The 23,714-nt window shown below is 45.6% G+C and overlaps 1 protein-coding gene across 6 annotated transcripts in view; it reads right to left on the bottom strand.

Moving 5' to 3' along the window:
• The window catches only part of EPS8L3 (EPS8 signaling adaptor L3), a 220,354-nt gene that overhangs the window by 174,753 nt on the left and 21,887 nt on the right, over positions 1–23,714 (bottom strand). The window contains exon 1 of one of the 6 annotated variants that reach the window (XM_077295227.1): positions 5,178–5,222. The exons of the other annotated variants lie outside the window; for them this stretch is intronic. The gene's annotated coding sequence lies outside the window, so the exon portion shown is untranslated. Of the gene's footprint in view, positions 1–5,177; positions 5,223–23,714 lie in introns of those variants that run through there. 6 annotated transcript variants of the gene reach the window in all.

The following is a 23,714-nucleotide window of genomic DNA, read 5'->3' as shown; positions in this document are numbered from 1 at the left end:
AAAATGAGCTGAATGCATCTCAAAAGAAGGAAAAGAAAAAGAGTTCTGAGCCATTTTTTTTTCTTTAGTCTGTTTTGTCTTTTTCCTTCCTCTTAATCTCTGGGTGATTCAGGATTTGGATGCGGGCATGGATGTTCAGAGGTTGTTTTCTCGTGTGGATCAGCTTGCTGCAAGAGTACAGAGTATTCAAGATTATGTTGTTCAGACTCTGGCCTTAGAGCCTAGAATTCCTACTCCGGATTTGTTTTACGGGGATAGAACTAAGTTTTTGACCTTTAAAATTAACTGCAGATTGTTTTTTGCTCTGAAACCTCGTTCCTCTGGTGACCCCATTCAGCAAGTAAAAATAGTTATTTCTCTGCTGCGTGGTGACCCTCAGGACTGGGCATTCTCCCTTGAGTCAGGGGATCCGACATTGCTTAATGTAGATGCATTTTTTCAATCGCTCGGATTATTGTATGACGAACCTAATTCTGTAGAGCATGCTGAGAAAACACTGTTGGCCCTGTGTCAGGGTCAGGAAGCGGCTGAATTATACTGCCAGAAATTTAGAAAATGGTCTGTGCTCACTAAATGGAATGAGGATGCTCTGGCAGCAATTTTTAGAAAGGGTCTTTCTGAAGCCCTTAAGGATGTTATGGTGGGGTTCCCCACGCCTGTTGGTTTGAGCGAGTCTATGTCTCTGGCCATTCAGATTGATCGGCGCCTGCGTGAACGCAAAGTGGTGCACCATATGGCAGCGTCCTCTGAGCAGAGTCCTGAGCCTATGCAATGTGATAGGATTCTGACTAGAGCGGAACAGAGGGGATACAGACGTCAGAATGGGCTGTGTTTTTACTGTGGGGATTCTGCTCATGCTATTTCTGATTGCCCTAAACGTATTAAGAGGGTCGCTAGATCTGTTACCATTAGTACTGTGCAGCCTAAGCTTCTCTTGTCTGTGACCCTGATTTGCTCATTGTCATCTTTTTCTGTCATGGCATTTGTGGATTCAGGCGCTGCCCTGAACTTAATGGACTTAGAATTTGCCAGGCGCTGTGGTTTTTCTTTGCAGCCTTTGCAGAGTCCCATACCATTAAGGGGTATTGATGCTACACCGTTGGCCAAGAGTAAACCTCAGTATTGGACTCAGCTGACTATGTGCATGGCTCCAGCACATCAGGAAGATTGTCGTTTTCTGGTGTTGCATAATTTACATGATGTTGTTGTACTGGGGTTTCCATGGTTACAAGTACACAATCCAGTGCTGGATTGGAAATCAATGTCTGTGACTAGTTGGGGTTGTCAAGGGGTACATAGTGACGTTCCTTTAATGTCAATTTCCTCTTCCCCCTCTTCTGATGTTCCTGAATTTTTGTCAGATTTCCAGGATGTATTTGAGGAGCCCAAGTCCAGTTCCCTTCCTCCACATAGGGACTGTGATTGTGCTATTGACTTGATTCCTCGCTGTAAGTTCCCTAAGGGCCGACTTTTCAATCTGTCTGTGCCAGAGCATGCAGCCATGCGGAGCTATGTAAAGGAGTCTTTAGAGAAGGGGCATATTCGGCCGTCTTCGTCACCATTGGGAGCGGGATTCTTTTTTGTTGCCAAGAAGGATGGCTCCTTGAGACCCTGTATTGATTATCGTCTTCTTAATAAGATCACGGTCAAATTCCAATACCCTTTACCTTTGCTCTCTGATTTGTTTGCTCGGATTAAGGGGGCTAGTTGGTTTACTAAGATTGACCTTCGAGGGGCATATAATCTTGTTCGTATTAAACGGTGACGAATGGAAAACTGCATTTAATATGCCTGAAGGCCATTTTGAATACCTGGGTGATGCCTTTCGGGCTTTCTAATGCTCCTTCTGTATTTCAGTCCTTTATGCATGATATTTTCCACAATTATCTTGACAAATTCTTGATTGTGTATTTGGATGATATTTTGATTTTTTCCAATGATTGGGAGTCTCATGTGAAGCAGGTCAGGATGGTATTCCAGATCCTTCGTGATAATGCTCTATTTGTGAAGGGGTCTAAGTGCCTATTTGGAGTTCAGAAGGTCTCTTTTTTGGGGTTTATTTTTTCTCCTTCGTCTATAGAAATGGATCCTGTTAAGGTCCAGGCCATTCATGACTGGATTCAACCCACATCTGTGAAGAGCCTTCAGAAATTTTTGGGCTTTGCTAATTTTTATCGCCGTTTCATTGCCAACTTCTCTAGTGTGGTTAAACCCTGGACCGATTTGACGAAGAAAGGCGCTGATGTGACTAATTGGTCCTCTGAGGCTGTTGAGGCCTTTCAGGAGCTTAAACGCTGATTTACTTCTGCCCCTGTCTTGCATCAGCCGGATGTTTCTCTTCCTTTTCAGGTTGAGGTTGACGCTTCTGAGATTGGGGCAGGGGCAGTTTTGTCACAGAGGAATTCTGATGGTTCCTTGATGAAGCCATGTGCCTTCTTTTCCCGAAAGTTTTCGCCTGCGGAACGCAATTATGATGTCGGCAATCGGGAGTTGTTGGCTATGAAGTGGGCATTTGAGGAATGGCGACATTGGCTTGAGGGAGCCAAGCACCGCATTGTGGTCTTGACCGATCATAAGAATCTGATTTACCTCGAGTCGGCCAAGCGGCTGAACCCTAGACAGGCTCGGTGGTCCCTGTTTTTCTCCCGTTTTGATTTTGTGGTCTCATATCTTCCAGGATCTAAGAATGTTAAGGCGGATGCCCTCTCTAGGAGTTTTTTTGCCTGATTCTCCTGGAGTCCTTGAGCCGGTTGGCATTCTTAGGGAAGGGGTGATTCTGTCTGCCATCTCCCCTAATTTGCGGCGGGCGCTTCAGGAATTTCAGGCTGATAAACCTGACCGCTGTCCTGTGGGGAAGCTGTTTGTTCCTGATAGATGGACAAGTAAGGTAATTTCTGAGGTCCATTGTTCTGTGTTGGCCGGTCATCCTGGGATTTTTGGTACCAGAGATTTGGTTGCTAGGTCCTTTTGGTGGCCTTCCTTGTCGCGGGATGTGCGTTCTTTTGTGCAGTCCTGTGGGACTTGTGCCCGGGCTAAGCCTTGCTGTTCCCGCGCTAGTGGGTTGCTTTTGCCTTTGCCTGTCCCGGAGAGGCCTTGGACGCATATTTCCATGAACTTTATTTCGGATCTTCCTGTGTCCCAGAGGATGTCTGTTATCTGGGTGGTTTGTGACCGGTTCTCTAAAATGGTCCATTTGGTACCTTTGCCTAAATTGCCTTCCTCCTCTGATTTGGTTCCATTATTTTTTCAGCATGTGGTTCGTTTGCATGGCATTCCAGAGAATATTGTGTCTGACAGAGGTTCCCAGTTTGTTTCCAGGTTTTGGCGGGCCTTTTGTGCTAAGATGGGCATTAATTTGTCTTTTTCTTCGGCGTTCCATCCTCAGACAAATGGCCAAACTGAGCGAACTAATCAAACCTTGGAAACCTATTTGAGATGCTTTGTGTCTGATCAGGATGATTGGGTGGCTTTCTTGCCGTTGGCCGAGTTTGCCCTTAATAATCTGGCCAGTTCGGCTACTTTGGCCTTTTTTTTGTAATTTTGGTTTTCATCCTCGTTTTTCTTCAGCGCAGGTTGAGCCTTCTGATTGTCCTGGTGTGGATTCTGTGATGGACAGGTTGCAGCAGATTTGGACTCATGTGGTAGACAATTTGACATTGTCCCAGGAAAAGGCTCAGCGTTTTGCTAACCGCCGTCAGTGTGTTGGTCCTCGGCTTCGTGTGGGGGATTTGGTCTGGTTATCCTCTCGTCATGTTCCTATGAAAGTTTCTTTCCCTAAGTTCAAGCCTCGGTTTATTGGTCCTTATAAGATTTCTGAGATTATCAATCCAGTGTCTTTTCATTTGGCCCTTCCAGCCTCTTTTGCCATCCACAATGTTTTCCATAGATCTTTGTTGCGGAGATATGTGGTACCCGTTGTTCCATCTGTTGATCCTCCTGCCCCGGTGTTGGTTGAGGGGGAGTTGGAATATGTGGTTGAGAAAATTTTGGATTCTCGTTTTTCGAGGCGGAGGCTTCAGTATCTTGTCAAGTGGAAGGGTTATGGCCAGGAGGATAATTCTTGGGTGGTTGCCTCCGATGTCCATGCCGCCGATTTGGTTCGTGCTTTCCATTTGGCTCGTCCTGGTCGGCCTGGGGGCTCTGGTGAGGGTTCAGTGACCCCTCCTCAAGGGGGGGTACTGTTGTGAATTCCGCTCTTGGGCTCCCTCCGGTGGTTATAAGTAGCATTTTTGTGAGTTCTGCTCTTGGGCTCCCTCCTGTGGTTTTGAGTGGTATGGCTGCTTCTTGGATTTAGCATCAGCAGCTGTTCTCACTGATCGTCTTTCTGGCTCGGCTATATTAGTCTGGTTTTATCCCTAATTCAATGCCAGTTGTCAATTGTTGAGCTTGGAGTCATGGCTCTCTGAGGATTTCCCTGCCACTCTGACCATTTCAGCAAAGCTAAGTCCTTGCTTGTCTTTTTCAGTTCACTTGTTGTGGACTTTGTTGTTTGGCATTTTCTATGTTTTGCTCATTTGTCCATCTTATCATTATGGATCTATTTAGCTAAGCTTGAAGCTCTGGGCAGCAGAGTTTGCCCTCCACACCTTTAGTCAGGTGTGGAGATTTTTGCATTTCTCTGCGGTGGACTTTTTCTAGTTTTTATTACTGACCGCACAGTTTTCTGTTCTGTACTAATTCTGTCTAGCTAGTAGTGGCCTCCTTTGCTAAATCTGGTTTCATACTACGTATATCATTTCCTTCTCCTCTCACAGTCATTATTTGTGGGGGGCTGTCCTATCCTTTGGGGATTTTCTCTGAGGCAAGATAGCTTTCCTGTTTCAACCTTCAGGGGTAGCTAGTTCTCCGGCTGTGACGAGGTGTCCAGGAAGTGACAGGAACATCCCACGGCTACTGCTAGTGTCTGTGTTAAGATTAGGAACTGCGGTCGGTATAGTTACCACCTGCCCAGAGCTAGTCGCATGTCGCTCCTTAATCACCAGACCATAACAGACGAGTTACTTCCTAAATTTGAGCACTATTGGTATCAAAAGTGTTCCAGCAGGACAATGACACAAAGCAAACGTTAAGATTGGAGAAGAAATGGTTCAGTGACAATGAAGTAGAGGCCTCCATAGTCCCCAGATCTCAACCCAATTGAACACTTGTGGGTAGAGTTGAAGAAGTAGCATACATACCCAAGTGAGTCCACCAGTATGCACAAACTTTGAGAACGTGTAGAAGAGACCTGGAATCAGATTTCGGTTAAGACATGCTTTAATCTGATCGAGCGCATGCCTAGAAGGAATCAGGCAGTGTTAAAGGCCAAAGATGAATTTACAAACACTAACAAAATAATAACAATTTTGATTTCTAGGAGCAAGGCTGTAACAGTGCAGTGACTTGAAAATAATAAGCACAACTAATCGTATGCAAAATACTCGCAAGTCAAATGTACGCATGAGATAGCCAAGATGATTGTCTATAAAGTGATAGTAGTTTCATGTTCGACGCTATAGAGGATGGTGAGATATGGAGCCTGAGAGTCCAAAGTTAAAAACATTATTACCCTTTTGCTCCTCAGGGTATTTACCTATTACTGTTTCCCTGTTATCAAGTGCTGCTTTGATCCTCTTCTGGGTTATGTGAGCAATCCTCATCACTGCCAACTAACAAAGGGACTGCTAGGTGGGCAAGTACGATTTCCACAAATGTGAGCCTAAATATCCTTAGAATGAGGTACCGTAGACTTATATTGTGAAAGTGACCCCTGTGTGAGCCTGTTAGGCTGTTTTCAGGTCAAGTGTTCTTGAAGAGGATCAAGAAAAAGAACAGAATTGTGAAGAAAATAGGAAAAGACAGTATTCATTAAATATTATAATGTATATGTGGTTTAGTACAAAAAGTAATAAAGGAAAGTGTTGGAAAAACATTTTTTTTCTTTTTTAAGATTTAAAAATAATGCAAATAGTAAACTCTTCACTACAGGTTAACTGTTCCTGTCTGCAAGGTGCCATAAAATGCACATGCTGCCACTGTGATAAAATACTTGATTCATTGATTTATATGAAATATGAACATATCAAGAAAATGAGAAATATATTTTTATCAGATTTTGTTATTTTTGTTATGTCTTGATGTATGTGAAAGGAAAGCTGTATGTATCTCAAGGACACACAATAGATTAATTGTAAAAATTAACTACAGACACAAAAATGGATTTGAGTATAACAACAGATATATAATAGCAGCCGTTTGTTGCCCAAGGGGAGATCAGGTGAACAACTTGGTCACTGTGCATTAATGTGAACCTATCACTTGCTTAAAAAATGAGACACGTATCTTGTAAAAATCCCTGACCTCCCCCGATTCTGAAGCTTTTGTGAACATTTTGTGTGGTGTCATTACATTGCAGAGATATTCTTTTGAAGCGCAGTATGTCCTGAGGTCACCGCAGTTCAGCCCGGCCTCGATGATGTCACCGCTGCGCTCTCAGCATATCATTCACCAGTGGTTTTCAGCCGGGATGGTCGCATCTTGGCACCGTTTTGGTTGAAAACTATTTAGCCCCAGACATTGATTACAGCATGGGACACGATGGACAGGTATGGTATATTGTTGGTTTATTATTTTATTTTTATTAGAGGAGATTGAGGGATTTGCTTGGATTAGGTGTGGTTATAAGAATGGTTTAATTTAGAATATTATAGGAGTCTATGTAATTTTTTCAAAAAAGTATTTTATTCTGGCTGTGCCTTTATGTAACATTACAACTATAGGATTAGTAATTGATAGGTGTCTTATAGGCACCTCTCCATTACTAAGCTGTGGGCTTGAGGTCACCTGAAAGGTGACATCAACCCCACAAATATTACCCCACTTGCCAAAGCTACAGGGCAAGTGGGAAGAGCCGGGCAAAGTGCCAGAAATGGTGCATCTAATAGATTTACCTTTTCTGGGAAGCTGCGGGCTGCTGTTTTTAGGTTGGGAAGCATATATCAATGGCCCCTTACCAGTCTGAGAATAGCAGAAGAAAATTGGTCACGGACAAAGAAGAAAATTGGTCTTGGAGGCTGCCAGAAAGCCTCCATCAACATTAATGGAGTTTCTGGAATTTTTGACAAGTACCGGTTGTGTACTGCAGTGATTTTCAACCAGTGTTCCGCGGCACACTAGTGTGCCGCGACACATGGTCGGGTGTGCCGCGGGGAAAGTTCCCCAAACTATGGTGCCCCCTTTGTTTTGTTCCCCGGCAATGCGCAGCGATGCGCAGTCACGGAATAACACATGCGCGAGCTTTGAACGCTCGCGCGACTTAATGACGTCACCGAGGCCGGCGCGTCATCCTGAGAGCGGAGAGACTCTCGCATTTGCCCGCCGCCAAGGTAATGCCCGCCAATAATGCTGTGTATAATCATTAACCCCTTCCCGACCCATGACGCCACGTAGGCGTCATGAAAGTCGGTGCCAATCCGACCCATGATGCCTATGTGGCGTCATGGAAAGATCGCGTCCCTGCAGATCGGGTGAAAGGGTTAACTCCAATTTCACCCGATCTGCAGGGACAGGGGGAGTGGTACTTCAGCCCAGGGGGGGTGGCTTCACCCCCCCGTGGCTACGATCGCTCTGATTGGCTGTTGAAAGTGAAACAGCCAATCAGAGCGATTTGTAATATTTCACCTATGAAAATGGTGAAATATTACAATCCAGCCATGGCCGATGCTGCAATAGCATCTGCCATGGCTGGAGACCCCGATCTGCCCCCCCACCACCACCGATTGCCTCCCCAGTCGTCCTTTCTGCCCCGATCTCCTGTCCGCTCCCCTCCTCCCTCCTGTCAGCTCCCTGGTCCTCCTGTCCGCTCCCCCGGTCCTCCCATCCCCCCCCTGTGTTCCGATCCCACCCCCCCATACTTACCTAGCTCCGATGTCCCTCCCGGTGTCCGGCCGTCTTCTCCATGGGCGCCGCCATCTTGGAAAATGGCGGGCGCATGCGCAGTGCGCCCGCCGAATCTGCCGGCCGGCAGATTCGTTCCTGTACATTTTGGTCGCTGTGATAAGTTCTATCACAGCGATCAAAATAAAAAAAATTGTAAATAACCCCCCCCCTTTATCACCCCCATAGGTAGGGACAATAATAAAATACAGAAAATATAATTATTTTTGTTTTTCCATTAGGGTTAGGGTTAGGGTTAGGCGTAGGGTTAGGGTTAGGGGTAGGGTTAGGGTTGCACTTAGGGTTAGGGTTGCACTTAGGGCTAGGGTTAGAATTAGGGTTAGGGTTAGAATTTAGAATCTATATTATTAACTATATGTAGAATATGTACTGTTTTAGTGTCATTTTGTGCCATCATGGTTGGTGGTGTGCCCCGGGATTTTTTAAGTATAAAAAGTGTGCCGCGGCTCAAAAAAGGTTGAAAATCACTGGTGTACTGCATGTGACAACAATCTGTAATATTATTCATATGTCTGGTCTGTGGGGTCTGGTGGCAAGATAGAAAAACATTCAAGCCTGGCTGTGTTTTGCCGCAACCTACAACAAGTCTGCCAAAAGTATGTGGAAACACGTTATGGCTTTGTAAGTGTATGCAAGGGACAATCATGCTCTTTGACCTTTCCTGATAAAACGGGAACACTTCAGTTTAAATATGAATTGTGCTGTTGTATGTTGCCATATTTTACTAATGGTTTTATGACTATTTTATATGTGGATGACTCATGTTTATTATTTATACGTGCATTGTAATAGAATTATTGAAATCATTAGGGTAAGATATTAGGACATAGATATATGGATAAGATAGAGCAATCAAAATAGTTATGAGAAGTTCAGTAAAGGGCACTATAGTTCAGGAGGTTAGATATGATCAGTACAGAAGTAGTTGACACAGTTTTGGAATTTCCCCAATTGGGAGGTGTAGGAGTAGATATAAGAGGGGCACTTTCTGGTTTTAGTGAGACAAAGAGAGATAGAATTGGAGTTAAAATAGTGACAGATCAGATGAAAAGCTGATTAGGCCAGTAGGCCGAATAGTACTGAAAAATCATAGGACATTTGGGGAACAGCATGCATACAGCCGCCACTACATTCAGCAGTCCATCATAGGATATCCGGGGTCAACAGCCCAAAATAGGTACAGAAGCGGGTGCTGTTTAAAGTAATAAGAAAGTAATAAAAGTGAGCCAGGAATCATGTGAACTGTGGAAATGAGAAGAGTGTCTAAGGGGTCAGAGATGCCAGGAATTGAAGGGAGAGCTCAGGCTGGAAAAACTGACCAAGTGGACATGAGTTGTACTGTAACTGCCATGGAACATCTGATGTTAAGTAAAGTTGGACTGTTAAAAATGAATACAGAGTTTGTCGTTGAATGTGTGTGGTGGCATCCGGATTTGGGATTGCGGAACCAGCGGAGACTTCAAGAGAAAAAGTGAACATATACTAAACCCAAAGCACATGACGGTCAAGGCATTTTCTGTTAGTAGGGGGCCAGAGCTTAGGAGAACAGCTGCCCTTCGCCCCTTATAGTCTGATGAGAGTAAAATTTAACTATTTGTCCATAATTCCAAGAGGTATGCAAATGTAACACTGCAGATTGCCAAAAGTTCATCATACCCACAGTGAAGCGTGGTGGAGACCACATTAAGTTTTGGGGCTGATTTTTGGAAGCTGGAACTAGAGCTTAAGTCAAGGTGGAGGAAATTATGAACAGTTCCAAATATCAGTCAATTTGAAGATAAAGAGGAATTTTACCTTTCAGTACAACTACGATCCCAAGCATACCTCAAAATAAACATGGGAATGGGTTTTATAGAAAAAAATCAAAGTTTTGAAATGGCCCAGCTGGAGCCCAGACCTGAATCCAATTGAAAATCTGAGGGCTGTACACAGGATTGCTCTCACACAATGACAGATTTGGAGTTCTACTGTAAGGAAGAGTGGGCAAAAATTGACAATTCTAGATGTTCCGTGCTGTGAAATCCTGCCCCAAAATGCTAAATGCTTCCATAAATGCAAAAAGTACTTTAAAAAAGTATTAGTTTAAGGGTGTGTATTTTTCCAAACACATTATTTTAGTTCTTTATTTTTCTCTTTCCACTCAAAATTGTTTCAGTTTATTTGTCACTTAAACTGGACATTTTATGAGTGGTTTTAAATGTTGAAAAAGTTCTAAAATGATTCTTCCTGCTATGATTTTCTTCACATGACAAAAAGTTGGCATTTTAACATGGGTGTGTAGCTTTCATATCCTCTGTATGTATAGAAAATCAAACATTACACTTTACATTTACATTACATTTATCTACAATGAACAGGCCACTCAGGGCCTTTGCACCATGCAGCTAATTAAAAATGCCAAAGGTTTTATTATCATAGTCAATTAAAATATATGCTAAGAAAATCCCACTAAAAATGTCATGAATGTGGTAAATGAGTCCATAAATAAAAGGGACATAAGCCACCTGCTCTTGGGAGAAGTAACATCCATAACTCGGACTCAATGGGCAGTCATCTTCCTACACTTGTCGTTACCTCCTCTCTGTGTGTATCACAGGTTGAGTAGCGACCCTGGGAGCTCTGACATAACATATGCCATTATCCCGGCGGGTCAGCGGAAGAATGAGACTCTGTAATGTGCAACATCTTGAGGAATTTTGCTGGGACTGTTCTATGTGTTATCTGCCTGTTTTGTGGTTCAATAAAGCATTACTACACTGTTTTACCTTCATCCTGCGTTGTCTGAGAAGCATTATACCCACGTTAATCGGAGAGCGGGCATTAGGTGGGACAATCTCTGGTCCATGCGGTTGCAGCTAGCGGACCGAGGTGCCCGCCAACCCCCCATTTCCCCACAACTACATTGCGGATGTTCTGTCCTTCTAACAGGACAGGGGTTCGTTTCAAACATTTAAAGGTTAATTACTATTAGTGTTTGGTTTTTGCTGTGTTATAGCACCACCCAGTGGTGGAGAAATTTATGACCTGTGTTTTTCATGTAATAATAGAGTGTTGCATTGTGGGTTTCAGCAAAGCATCATGGGATTGGGGAATTCCCCAGTCTTCCCTCTGTGTATTTCCTGTTCACTCGTGTTATTCAGCTGTGTTGGAACTACTTCATTTACCTGCCACCCTGGTTAGTTTATCCGGTAAGATTGCTATCCTTGTTCTTGTAATATAGTGTTCATAGAATGTGATTACTGTATAGCAACTAGTACCCGGGAAATCTATTATCTGTGAGTTACTGTATGTAGCTGCACGTAGAAGTTGCATCATCCTGTATGCTTTCCTTGTTAGTTATAGTATCAGTTGTGCTGTTATGTGCCCAATACTTACTCAAATCATTTGTATTCTTATAGTTTTACCGCATTTCAATACCTGTTACCAATAAACAAGTTAGACTACAGAAAACAGTCTGCTTACTTTGGAAGACAGAAGTGGTTTATGCTGTATGTTGGATCACACACCGTATCAACGTGTATGAAGACAGAACAGTAAAACGGAGACTTAATACCAGCGGAGGCCAGTAAAACGGAAGCTAGGCACCGGGATTACAGTAAAGGGAGGCTAGATGCCAGCGATAGCAAATACCACCTACGCAGCCGCTTGTACCACACCGCACTGCCTGCAGATACCACAGCGGCCGCCATACAGTCACAAGTACCGAGAGTGCAGCCCACCAAGCACCACACGTCTCAGTCCACGCTGAAGTCACCCCTACCCGCTCCGAGACGTCCTACCGCCTGCAAACGGACATAAAATGTCTGCAAGTCAAACATCTTCACTTAGGACGAGGTCCCAAACAAGCCGCTCTAGCAAGTCTTCCTCGAAAAGGTCTGCCACCCTCGCCCGAGCAGAAGCTGAGGCGGCGAAAGTGAGATCCTCCTTCGCTGCACAAGAGATGCAGTTAAAGTTAAGACAAGCAGACCAAGAAGCAGAAAGAGCCCGCCTGCAAGCAGAGCAAGAAGCAGAAAGAGCCCGCCTGCAAGCAGAGCAAGAAGCAGAAAGAGCCCGCCAAGAAGCAGAAAGAGCCCGCCTGCGAGCAGAGCAAGAAGCAGAAAGAGCCCGCCTGCAAGCGACCTTAGAAAGGCTTTCCGCTGAAAAAGAAGCAGCAGCTGCAATAGCCAAAGCTGAGTTTTTAGAAGCCGTGGAGTTTCCTGAATCCGAGCGAGGCAGCGACATACGCGGACCAGACCTTGATCATCAGGACCCTGCTCAACGCGTCTCAGAATATGTCCGCCAACATCCCAAAGTGGAAGACAACTCTGATCCGTTACACCAACCAGCCTATACAGATTACCAGAGATCCTTCCTCCAAACACCGTACTGGAAGCAGAAAAGTATACTGCGAAACGACATTGATCACCACTACCGTCCTACGGAACAGAAGGTACGGCCTCCGCCCAGACTGACAGGGACACCCTTCGCCACTGAACAGGTTTATACAGACTTTCCTATGCCAGAAGCTCCTACCAGGTATGAGGATGCACCACAAACACCGCATAACAACAGCACACCAGCTCTCGTCGGCACAGACTCAGCCACTATGAACTTTGCAAGGTTCTTTACCCGCCGGGAGCTGGTGACCAAGGGACTTGTAAAGTTCACTGATCGAGCTGAAAGCTACAGAGCATGGCGAGCCTCTTTTCAGAATGCCATCAGAGACTTGCATCTTTCCAGTAGTGAAGAGTTAGATCTACTGGTTAAGTGGCTTGGGAGCGAGTCAGCTGAACATGCCAAAAGAATCAGGAACATTAACATAAAGTACCCACACACAGGACTTCGTATGGTGTGGGAGAGACTCGAAGAATGTTATGGGTCAATAGAAGCTATAGAAAATGCTTTGTATAAAAGAATTGATGATTTCCCCAAGATAGCAAATAAGGGTTATCAAAAGCTCAGGGAACTGAGCGACTTGTTAATGGAGGTACATGCTGCTCAGGCAGAAGGTGATCTACCAGGGTTGGCATTCCTGGACACTGCCAGAGGTGTCAACACGATTGTCCAAAAGCTCCCTTACAACTTACAAGAAAAGTGGGTCAGTCACGGGTCCCGTTACAAACAGGCTCATAAGGTACCATTTCCTCCCTTTGGGGTGTTTGTAGACTTTGTCGCTCAGCAGGCTAAAGTTAGAAATGACCCTAGTTTCAATTTCACTATGTCATGTACCACTGCCTCTGGTGTAAAACCCAGTAAAACACCAGTGGCAGTCCACAAAACTAATGTTACCTCCATAGGTTTTCCTTACAGGGCAAGTAAGTCTTCTCCAGAAGAGGACAAACCGCAGGATCTCAGCAAACACTGCCCCCTACACAAGAAACCTCATCCTCTGCTAAAATGTAGAGCCTTCAGGGAGAAGTCTCTAGAAGACCGTAAGAGTTTCCTAAAGGAAAACAAGATATGCTTCAGATGCTGCGCGACAACCTCACACTTCGCCAAGAACTGTGAAACCAGTGTGAAATGCACAGAATGTAGTAGTGTGGAGCACAACACGGCCTTGCATCCTGGACCACCTTCAGGGGTATCATCGCGAGTAGAAGAGTCTGCCGAAAAACAGATGGACACTGACATGGACACCCCAGTGGTCACCTCTCAGTGCACAGAGATCTGCAAGCAACTCGTAGCAGGAAGATCCTGCTCAAAGATCTGTCTTGTCAGAGTATTCCCAGCGAGCCAACGGGATAAGGCGATCAAGGTATATGCAATCTTGGATGATCAGAGCAACAGGTCTCTAGCTAAGTCCTTTCTCTTCGACACCTTCAACATTGCTGGTCCCGGCTCTCCGTACTCCTTGAAGACATGTGCAGGTACTGTCGAGACGGCGGGGAGGAGAGCAACTGGATTCAAAGTAGAGTCTATAGACGGTCAAACCTGCTTATCCTTGCCATCAATACTGGAGTGCAACCAGATTCCAGACAACAGGTCTGAGATACCTACACCAGAGGTAGCAACTCATCACACCCACTTGAGATGTATAGCTCACCTGATACCAGAGCTCGACCAAGGAGCTCCTATTGTCTTACATCTCGGAAGAGACATACTACGGGTCCACAAGGCTAGAGGACAGATCAACGGCCCACAAAACGCCCCATATGCTCAGAGACTTGACCTAGGATGGGTCATTGTGGGAGATGTCTGTTTGGGTGGAGCACACAGGCCGACATCAGTCAACAGCATGCTCACCAATACCCTCGAGAATGGACGCCCGTCTCGCTTCCAGCCATGCGAGAGCAGTTTCCTGATTAAAGAATTGCCACACCACACCCCTCCACCTTGTCCGTTAGCTGATCCTTCCTGTGAAGACCATGCATGCGACGGTGAGCAAGATCATATAGGGTGCACAGTTTTCCACAGGACAAGAGAAGACAACCAGGTAGCAATGTCCATAGAGGACAGACTGTTCTTGGACATCATGGAGCGAGAGATAGTAAGAGATGAATCAAAGAGTTGGGTCGCACCTTTACCATTCAAACCACAGAGGCAACGCTTACCCAACAACAGAGAACTTGTCTACAGTCGATTTGTCTCCCTTACGCGCAAACTGCAGAAGGCACCAGAAACAAAACAACACTTCTTTACCTTCATGGAGAGAATATTCCAGAGTGGCCACGCGGAAATTGCACCTGTACTTCAAGATTCCGAGGAATGTTGGTACTTACCTATTTTCGGTGTGTATCATCCGAAGAAACCAGGTCAGATAAGAGTGGTATTTGACTCAAGTGCCAGATACGAAGGTGTTTCTTTAAACGACGTCTTCCTGTCTTGTCCAGACCTCAACAACAGACTTCTGGGAGTACTTCTTCGTTTCCGCAAAGACGCAGTAGCATTTATGGCCGACATACAACAGATGTTTCACTGCTTCCTTGTTAAAGAAGAACACAGAAACTACTTGAGGTTCTTCTGGTACCGCAATAATGACCCCTACAAGGACATCGTGGAATATCGTATGAAGGTTCACATCTTCGGGAACAGCCCTTCCCCTGCTGTCGCTATCTATGGCCTTAGACATTCAGCCAGAGAAGGTGAAGCGAAGTATGGATCGGATGTAAGATCTTTCGTGGAAAAGGATTTCTACGTAGATGACTGCCTGAAATCCACACCCACAGAGGAGTCGGCAGTCAGTCTCCTGAAAAGGGCACAAGAAATGCTCGCTTCATCCAATTTGAGGTTGCACAAAATTGCTTCCAACAGCCAGAAACTAATGGCAGCCTTTCCCTCTCAAGATTACTCAACCGATTTAAAAGACTTGGATTTAAGCACGGACTCCCTTCCCATGCAGCGGAGCCTGGGTCTACTCTGGGATTTGAAAAAGGATGCATTCACCTTCCAGATCAGCGAAGAAGAGAAACCCTTCACGCGTAGAGGCGTCCTGTCCGTTGTGAACAGCTTGTACGATCCTCTGGGATTTGTAACCCCTGTAACTATCCAAGGTAAAATGATGTTGAGAGACTTCACCCAAGAGACATCCGATTGGGATGATCCGCTTCCCAGCGATAAAAGAGAATTGTGGGAAAGATGGAAAAATTCTTTAGAAGCCCTGTCGAGTCTCTACGTGGCACGACCATATGCTTCTGTGCCTTCATCAGAAATCAAGGTGCAAAAGCTTTGTATCTTCTGCGATGCTTCAACCAAGGCAATTGCAGCAGTGGCGTATTTGAAAACAACTGACATCAATGAACAATGCCACGTAAGGCTTGTTATGAGCCGGACAAAATTGGCCCCACTCCGTGAACACACAGTACCCAGACTGGAACTCTGTGCAGCTGTGCTGGCAGTAGAGTTAGCTGAGCTTATCTCGACAGAAATGGACCTGGAAATCAAAGAAGTCGAGTTCTACACTGACAGCAAGGTAGTGCTGGGGTACATTTGTAATGAAACTCGTCGCTTCTATGTCTATGTCAGCAATCGGGTGCTAAGGATCAGGAGATCCACCGAACCTAAACAGTGGCACTATGTGTCCACGCACCACAATCCGGCGGACCACGCAACCAGATCCGTTGAAGCAAGACAACTTAAGGACACAACCTGGTTCACCGGCCCTACATTCTTATACCGTTCGACGCCATATTTGGACGAGTCAAACATCTTTGAATTGGTGGATCCAGAGGCAGATGAGGAAATCCGTCCTCAGGTATCCGTTCTACGTACGGTGACTAAAGACAATCACCTCAAATCCCACCGCTTCAACAGGTTCTCAACTTGGGACTCACTTGTTCGTGCCCTCGTTTGTTTAATTCATGTGGTTCGATCCTACAAGTCAACGTCACCCGCAATCCAGAAACCTTGCAAAGGTTGGCACCACTGCAAGCTTGCCTTTACCGTTCCAAGCATGGAAAATGCCAAGAACGTCATAATTCGTACCATACAACGTGAATGTTACGCCAAAGAAATAGATAACCTCAATAAAAGCCAACCCGTTTCCAGAGATAGTGTCTTGAAGAAGCTTGATCCAATCATTGACCAGGATGGGCTGTTAAGAATTGGAGGTCGTCTTCAAGAAGCTGAAGTGGAATTTGGGGAGAAGCACCCTATAATAATTCCTGGACATCATCATGTCACGACCCTGCTTGTGCAACACCACCACGTCTTGGTGAAACATCAGGAACGACTGTTTACTGAAGGAAATCTACGAACTGCTGGACTATGGATAGTCGGAGCAAAGCGATGTGTGAGTAAACTCATTTACAATTGCATGATTTGTCGCAAACTCCGTGGCGGGACTCAAAAGCCGAAGATGGCCAATCTCCCACCAGACAGACTTAGTACAGAACCTCCCTTTACCAACGTCGGACTGGACGTATTCGGGCCATGGTCTGTGGTTGCACGGAGCACTAGAAGAGTCCAGGCCAATGCCAAACGCTGGGCTGTTATGTTCACCTGTATGTCCATTAGAGCAGTCCACATTGAAGTAATTGAGTCCATGGACACTTCAGGGTTTATAAATGCACTCCGACGTTTCATCGCCATCAGAGGTCCCGTGAAGCACATACGCTCCGATAGAGGTACCAACTTTGTAGGAGCAGTGAAAGAACTTCAAATTCCTTCCAACCTAGACACCACCGGTGTGGAAAGATACCTGAGTGAGCAGGGATGTACCTGGACTTTCAATCTACCACACTCTCCTCACATGGGAGGCGCTTGGGAGAGGATGATAGGAATAGCACGCAGAATCCTTGACTCCATTTTTTTGCAAGCAGGTAGTGCAAGACTCACACATGAAAGTTTGACCACATTCCTAGCAGAAGTTTCGGCCATCATTAATGCCAGACCATTGACTTCACTTTCTAGTGACTCTGAGGATCCGACCATTCTCACTCCTGCCATGTTACTTACTCAGAAAGCCAGCGTTCTCAGCGCTCCACCTGGAGAATTTAGCAACAAGGACCTCTATAGACGACAATGGAGACAAGTCCAAAGTCTCTCCAATACCTTCTGGGACAGATGGAGGAAGCAATACCTCTCCACCTTACAACCAATGAAGAAGTGGCAGACAGACAAACCAAACATCAAAACCGGTGATGTCGTTCTCATGAAAGACAGCCAGTCACACCGTAATGAGTGGCCACTAGGCCTCATCACTAAAGTATTCCCAAGCAAAGATGGGAAGATCCGTAAGGTCGAGGTCAAAGTAGGCAAGTCCAGGGAAAGCAAACTATTCCTCAGACCAGTGGCGGAACTTGTCTTACTGTTTTCGCCAAAAGAACCTGTAGGTGGCATCGGTTGATGCCAAGCGGGGAGTGTTCTGTCCTTCTAACAGGACAGGGGTTCGTTTCAAACATTTAAAGGTTAATTACTATTAGTGTTGTGAAATTGGATTCTGGGCTCCCCCGGTGGCCACTTGTGGAATTTAACTTGTGTGCATCATCCCCTCTGTTCACCTGCTCCTATCAGGATGTGGGAGTCGCTATATAACCTTGCTCCTCTGTCAGTTTCATGCCGGTCAACAATGTTATCAGTAGCCTTTCTGTGCATGTTCCTGCTACTAGACAACTCCCAGCTAAGTTGGACTTTTGTCCTTGTGTGTTTTTGCATTTTGTTCCTGTTCACAGCTGCTGTTTCGTTACTGTGTCTGGAAAGCTCTTGTGAGCGGAAATTGCCACTCTGGTGTTATGAGTTAATGCTAGAGTCTTAAAGTAATTTCTGGATGGTGTTTTGATAGGGTTTTCTGCTGACCATGAAAGTGCCCTTTCTGTCTTCATGCTATCTAGTAAGCGGACCTCGATTTTGCTAAACCTATTTTCATACTACGTTTGTCATTTCATCTAAAATCACCGCCAATATATGTGGGGGCCTCTGTCTGCCTTTTGGGAAAATTTCTCTAGAGGTGAGCCAGGACTGTCTTTTCCTCTGCTAGGATTAGGTAGTTCTCCGGCTGGCGCTGGGCATCTAGGGATAAAAAAACGTAGGCATGCTACCCGGCCACTTCTAGTTGTGCGGCAGGTTTAGTTCATGGTCAGTATAGTTTCCATCTTCCAAGAGCTAGTTCTCATATATGCTGGGCTATGTTCTCTCGCCATTGAGAATCATGACAGTTTGACCGGCCAAAAAAAGGGTTAAATTACTGGCTGAGAAAGGAGAGAAAAGAGAAGTCTGCTACAATTTTTTTTTTTTTTTTCCCTCTAGTTCTGAGTGTGCTCTTAATTGAATCACTTGCTAGTCTGCCTATACTGCAGCCTTCCTCTCTTCCTCTCCTTCTAATCCTTGAATGGCTCTGTGTTCACCTGTTTCAAATGGATCTTCAGAGTGTAGCTACAGGTTTGAATAATCTCGCCACAAAGGTACAAAATTTGCAAGATTTTGTTGTTCATGCACCTATGTCTGAGCCTAGAATTCCTTTGCCTGAATTCTTCTCGGGGAATAGATCTCACTTTCAAAATTTTAAAAATAATTGCAAATTGTTTTTGTCCCTGAAGTCTTGCTCTGCCGGAGACCCTGCACAGCAGGTCAGGATTGTAATTTCCTTGCTCCGGGGCGACCCTCAAGACTGGGCTTTTGCATTGGCACCAGGGGATCCTGCGTTGCTCAATGTGGATGCGTTTTTTCTGGCCTTGGGGTTGCTTTATGAGGAACCTCATTTAGAGCTTCAGGCGGAAAAGGCCTTGATGTCCTTGTCTCAGGGGCAAGATGAAGCTGAAATATACTGCCAAAAATTCCGCAAATGGTCTGTGCTTACTCAGTGGAATGAGTGCGCCCTGGCGGCGATTTTCAGAGAAGGTCTCTCTGATGCCATTAAGGATGTTATGGTGGGGTTCCCTGTGCCTGCGAGTCTGAATGAGTCCATGACGATGGCTATTCAGATCGATAGGCGTCTGCGGGAGCGCAAACCTGTGCACCATCTGGCGGTGTCTACTGAGAAAACGCCAGAAAATATGCAATGTGATAGAATTCTGTCCAGAAGCGAGCGGCAGAATTTTAGACGAAAAAATGGGTTGTGCTTCTATTGTGGTGATTCAACTCATGTTATATCAGCATGCTTTAAGCGTACTAAGAAGCCTGACAAGTCTGTTTCAATTAGCACTTTACAGTCTAAGTTTATTCTATCTGTGACCCTGATTTGTTCTTTGTCATCTATTACCGCGGACGCCTATGTCGACTCTGGCGCTGCTTTGAGTCTTATGGATTGGTCCTTTGCCAAACGCTGTGGGTATGATTTGGAGCCATTGGAGGCTCCGATACCTCTGAAAGGGATTGACTCCACCCCATTGGCTAGTAATAAACCACAATACTGGACACAAGTGACTATGCGTGTTAATCCGGATCACCAGGAGGTTATTCGCTTTCTGGTGCTGTATAATCTACATGATGTTTTGGTGCTGGGATTGCCATGGCTGCAATCTCATAACCCAGTCCTCGACTGGAGAGCTATGTCTGTGTTAAGCTGGGGATGTAAAGGAACTCATGGGGACGTACCTTTGGTTTCCATTTCATCATCTATTCCCTCTGAGATTCCTGAATTCTTGTCTGACTTTCGTGACGTTTTTGAAGAACCCAAGGTTGGTTCACTACCTCCGCACCGGGAGTGCGATTGTGCCATAGATTTGATCCCGGGTAGTAAATACCCTAAGGGTCGTTTATTTAATCTGTCTGTGCCTGAACACGCTGCTATGCGAGAATATATAAAGGAGTCCTTGGAAAAGGGACATATTCGTCCTTCGTCATCTCCCTTAGGAGCCGGTTTTTTCTTTGTGTCTAAGAAAGACGGCTCTTTGAGGCCGTGTATTGATTATCGACTTTTGAATAAAATCACGGTTAAATATCAATATCCGTTACCACTGCTTACTGATTTGTTTGCTCGTATAAAGGGGGCCAAGTGGTTCTCTAAGATTGATCTCCGTGGGGCGTATAATTTGGTGCGAATCAAGCAGGGGGATGAGTGGAAAACCGCATTTAATACGCCCGAGGGCCATTTTGAGTATTTGGTGATGCCTTTTGGTCTTTCAAATGCCCCTTCAGTCTTCCAGTCCTTTATGCATGACATTTTCCGTGATTATTTGGATAAATTTATGATTGTGTATCTGGATGATATTCTGATTTTTTCGGATGACTGGGACTCTCATGTCCAGCAGGTCAGGAGGGTTTTTCAGGTTTTGCGGTCTAATTCCTTGTGTGTGAAGGGTTCTAAGTGTGTTTTTGGGGTTCAGAAGATTTCCTTCTTGGGATACATTTTTTCCCCCTCTTCCATCGAGATGGATCCTGTCAAGGTTCAGGCTATTGGTGATTGGACGCAACCCTCTTCTCTTAAGAGTCTTCAGAAATTTTTGGGCTTTGCTAACTTTTATCGTCGATTTATTGCTGGTTTTTCTGATGTTGTTAAACCATTGACTGATTTGACTAAGAAGGGTGCTGATGTTGCTGATTGGTCCCCTGATGCTGTGGAGGCCTTTCGGGAGCTCAAGCGCCGCTTTTCTTCCGCCCCAGTGTTGCGTCAGCCTGATGTTGCTCTTCCTTTTCAGGTTGAGGTCGACGCTTCTGAAATCGGAGCTGGGGCGGTGTTGTCGCAGAGAAGTTCCGACTGCTCCGTGATGAGACCTTGTGCTTTTTTTTCCCGTAAATTTTCGCCCGCCGAGCGGAATTATGATATTGGGAATCGGGAGCTTTTGGCCATGAAGTGGGCTTTTGAGGAGTGGCGTCACTGGCTTGAGGGGGCCAGACATCAGGTGGTGGTATTGACTGACCACAAAAATTTAATTTACCTTGAGTCTGCCAGGCGCCTGAATCCTAGACAAGCGCGCTGGTCGTTGTTTTTCTCTCGGTTTAATTTTGTGGTGTCTTACCTACCGGGTTCTAAGAATGTTAAGGCGGATGCCCTTTCTAGGAGTTTTGAGCCTGACTCCCCTGGTAATTCTGAGCCCACAGGTATCCTTAAAGATGGAGTGATATTGTCTGCCGTTTCTCCAGACCTGCGGCGGGCCTTGCAGGAGTTTCAGGCGGATAGACCTGATCGTTGCCCACCTGGTAGACTGTTTGTTCCTGATGATTGGACCAGTAGAGTCATCTCTGAGGTTCATTCTTCTGCGTTGGCAGGTCATCCTGGAATCTTTGGTACCAGGGATTTGGTGGCAAGGTCCTTCTGGTGGCCTTCCCTGTCACGAGATGTGCGAGGCTTTGTGCAGTCTTGTGACGTTTGTGCTCGGGCCAAGCCTTGTTGTTCTCGGGCTAGTGGATTGTTGTTACCCTTGCCTATCCCGAAGAGGCCTTGGACGCACATCTCGATGGATTTTATTTCGGATCTGCCTGTTTCTCAGAAGATGTCTGTCATCTGGGTGGTGTGTGACCGTTTCTCTAAGATGGTCCATCTGGTTCCCTTGCCTAAGTTGCCTTCTTCTTCCGAGTTGGTTCCTCTGTTTTTTCAAAATGTTGTTCGTTTGCATGGTATTCCGGAGAATATCGTTTCTGACAGAGGGACCCAATTCGTGTCTAGATTTTGGCGGGCATTCTGTGCTAGGATGGGCATAGATTTGTCTTTTTCGTCTGCTTTCCATCCTCAGACTAATGGCCAGACCGAGCGGACTAATCAGACCTTGGAGACATATTTGAGGTGTTTTGTGTCTGCGGATCAGGATGATTGGGTTGCTTTTTTGCCTTTGGCGGAGTTCGCCCTCAATAATCGGGCCAGCTCTGCCACCTTGGTGTCCCCGTTTTTCTGTAATTTGGGGTTTCATCCTCGATTTTCCTCCGGTCAAGTGGAATCTTCGGATTGTCCTGGAGTGGATGCTGTGGTGGAGAGGTTGCATCAGATTTGGGGGCAGGTGGTGGACAATTTGAAGTTGTCCCAGGAGAAGACTCAGCTTTTTGCCAACCGCCGTCGTCGTGTTGGTCCTCGGCTTTGTGTTGGGGACTTGGTGTGGTTGTCTTCTCGTTTTGTCCCTATGAGGGTTTCTTCTCCTAAGTTTAAGCCTCGGTTCATCGGCCCGTACAAGATATTGGAGATTCTTAACCCTGTGTCCTTCCGTTTGGACCTCCCTGCATCCTTTTCGATTCATAATGTTTTTCATCGGTCATTGTTGCGCAGGTATGAGGTACCAGCTGTGCCTTCCGTTGAGCCTCCTGCTCCGGTGTTGGTTGAGGGTGAGTTGGAGTACGTTGTGGAAAAGATCTTGGACTCTCGTGTTTCCAGACGGAAACTCCAGTATCTGGTCAAATGGAAGGGATACGGTCAGGAGGATAATTCTTGGGTCACTGCCTCTGATGTTCATGCCTCCGATCTTGTCCGTGCCTTTCATAGGGCTCATCCTGATCGCCCTGGTGGTTCTGGTGAGGGTTCGGTGCCCCCTCCTTGAGGGGGGGGTACTGTTGTGAAATTGGATTCTGGGCTCCCCCGGTGGCCACTTGTGGAATTTAACTTGTGTGCATCATCCCCTCTGTTCACCTGCTCCTATCAGGATGTGGGAGTCGCTATATAACCTTGCTCCTCTGTCAGTTTCATGCCGGTCAACAATGTTATCAGTAGCCTTTCTGTGCATGTTCCTGCTACTAGACAACTCCCAGCTAAGTTGGACTTTTGTCCTTGTGTGTTTTTGCATTTTGTTCCTGTTCACAGCTGCTGTTTCGTTACTGTGTCTGGAAAGCTCTTGTGAGCGGAAATTGCCACTCTGGTGTTATGAGTTAATGCTAGAGTCTTAAAGTAATTTCTGGATGGTGTTTTGATAGGGTTTTCTGCTGACCATGAAAGTGCCCTTTCTGTCTTCATGCTATCTAGTAAGCGGACCTCGATTTTGCTAAACCTATTTTCATACTACGTTTGTCATTTCATCTAAAATCACCGCCAATATATGTGGGGGCCTCTGTCTGCCTTTTGGGAAAATTTCTCTAGAGGTGAGCCAGGACTGTCTTTTCCTCTGCTAGGATTAGGTAGTTCTCCGGCTGGCGCTGGGCATCTAGGGATAAAAAAACGTAGGCATGCTACCCGGCCACTTCTAGTTGTGCGGCAGGTTTAGTTCATGGTCAGTATAGTTTCCATCTTCCAAGAGCTAGTTCTCATATATGCTGGGCTATGTTCTCTCGCCATTGAGAATTATGACATATTAGTGTTTGGTTTTTGCTGTGTTATAGCACCACCCAGTGGTGGAGAAATTTATGACCTGTGTTTTTCATGTAATAATAGAGTGTTGCATTGTGGGTTTCAGCAAAGCATCATGGGATTGGGGAATTCCCCAGTCTTCCCTCTGTGTATTTCCTGTTCACTCGTGTTATTCAGCTGTGTTGGAACTACTTCATTTACCTGCCACCCTGGTTAGTTT

The sequence above is a fragment of the Ranitomeya variabilis genome, chromosome 3 (assembly GCF_051348905.1).
Source record: "Ranitomeya variabilis isolate aRanVar5 chromosome 3, aRanVar5.hap1, whole genome shotgun sequence".
NCBI lineage: Eukaryota > Metazoa > Chordata > Amphibia > Anura > Dendrobatidae > Ranitomeya > Ranitomeya variabilis.
Note: the sequence above shows the minus strand (reverse complement) of the source record. Positions and strands in the feature narration are given on the sequence as shown.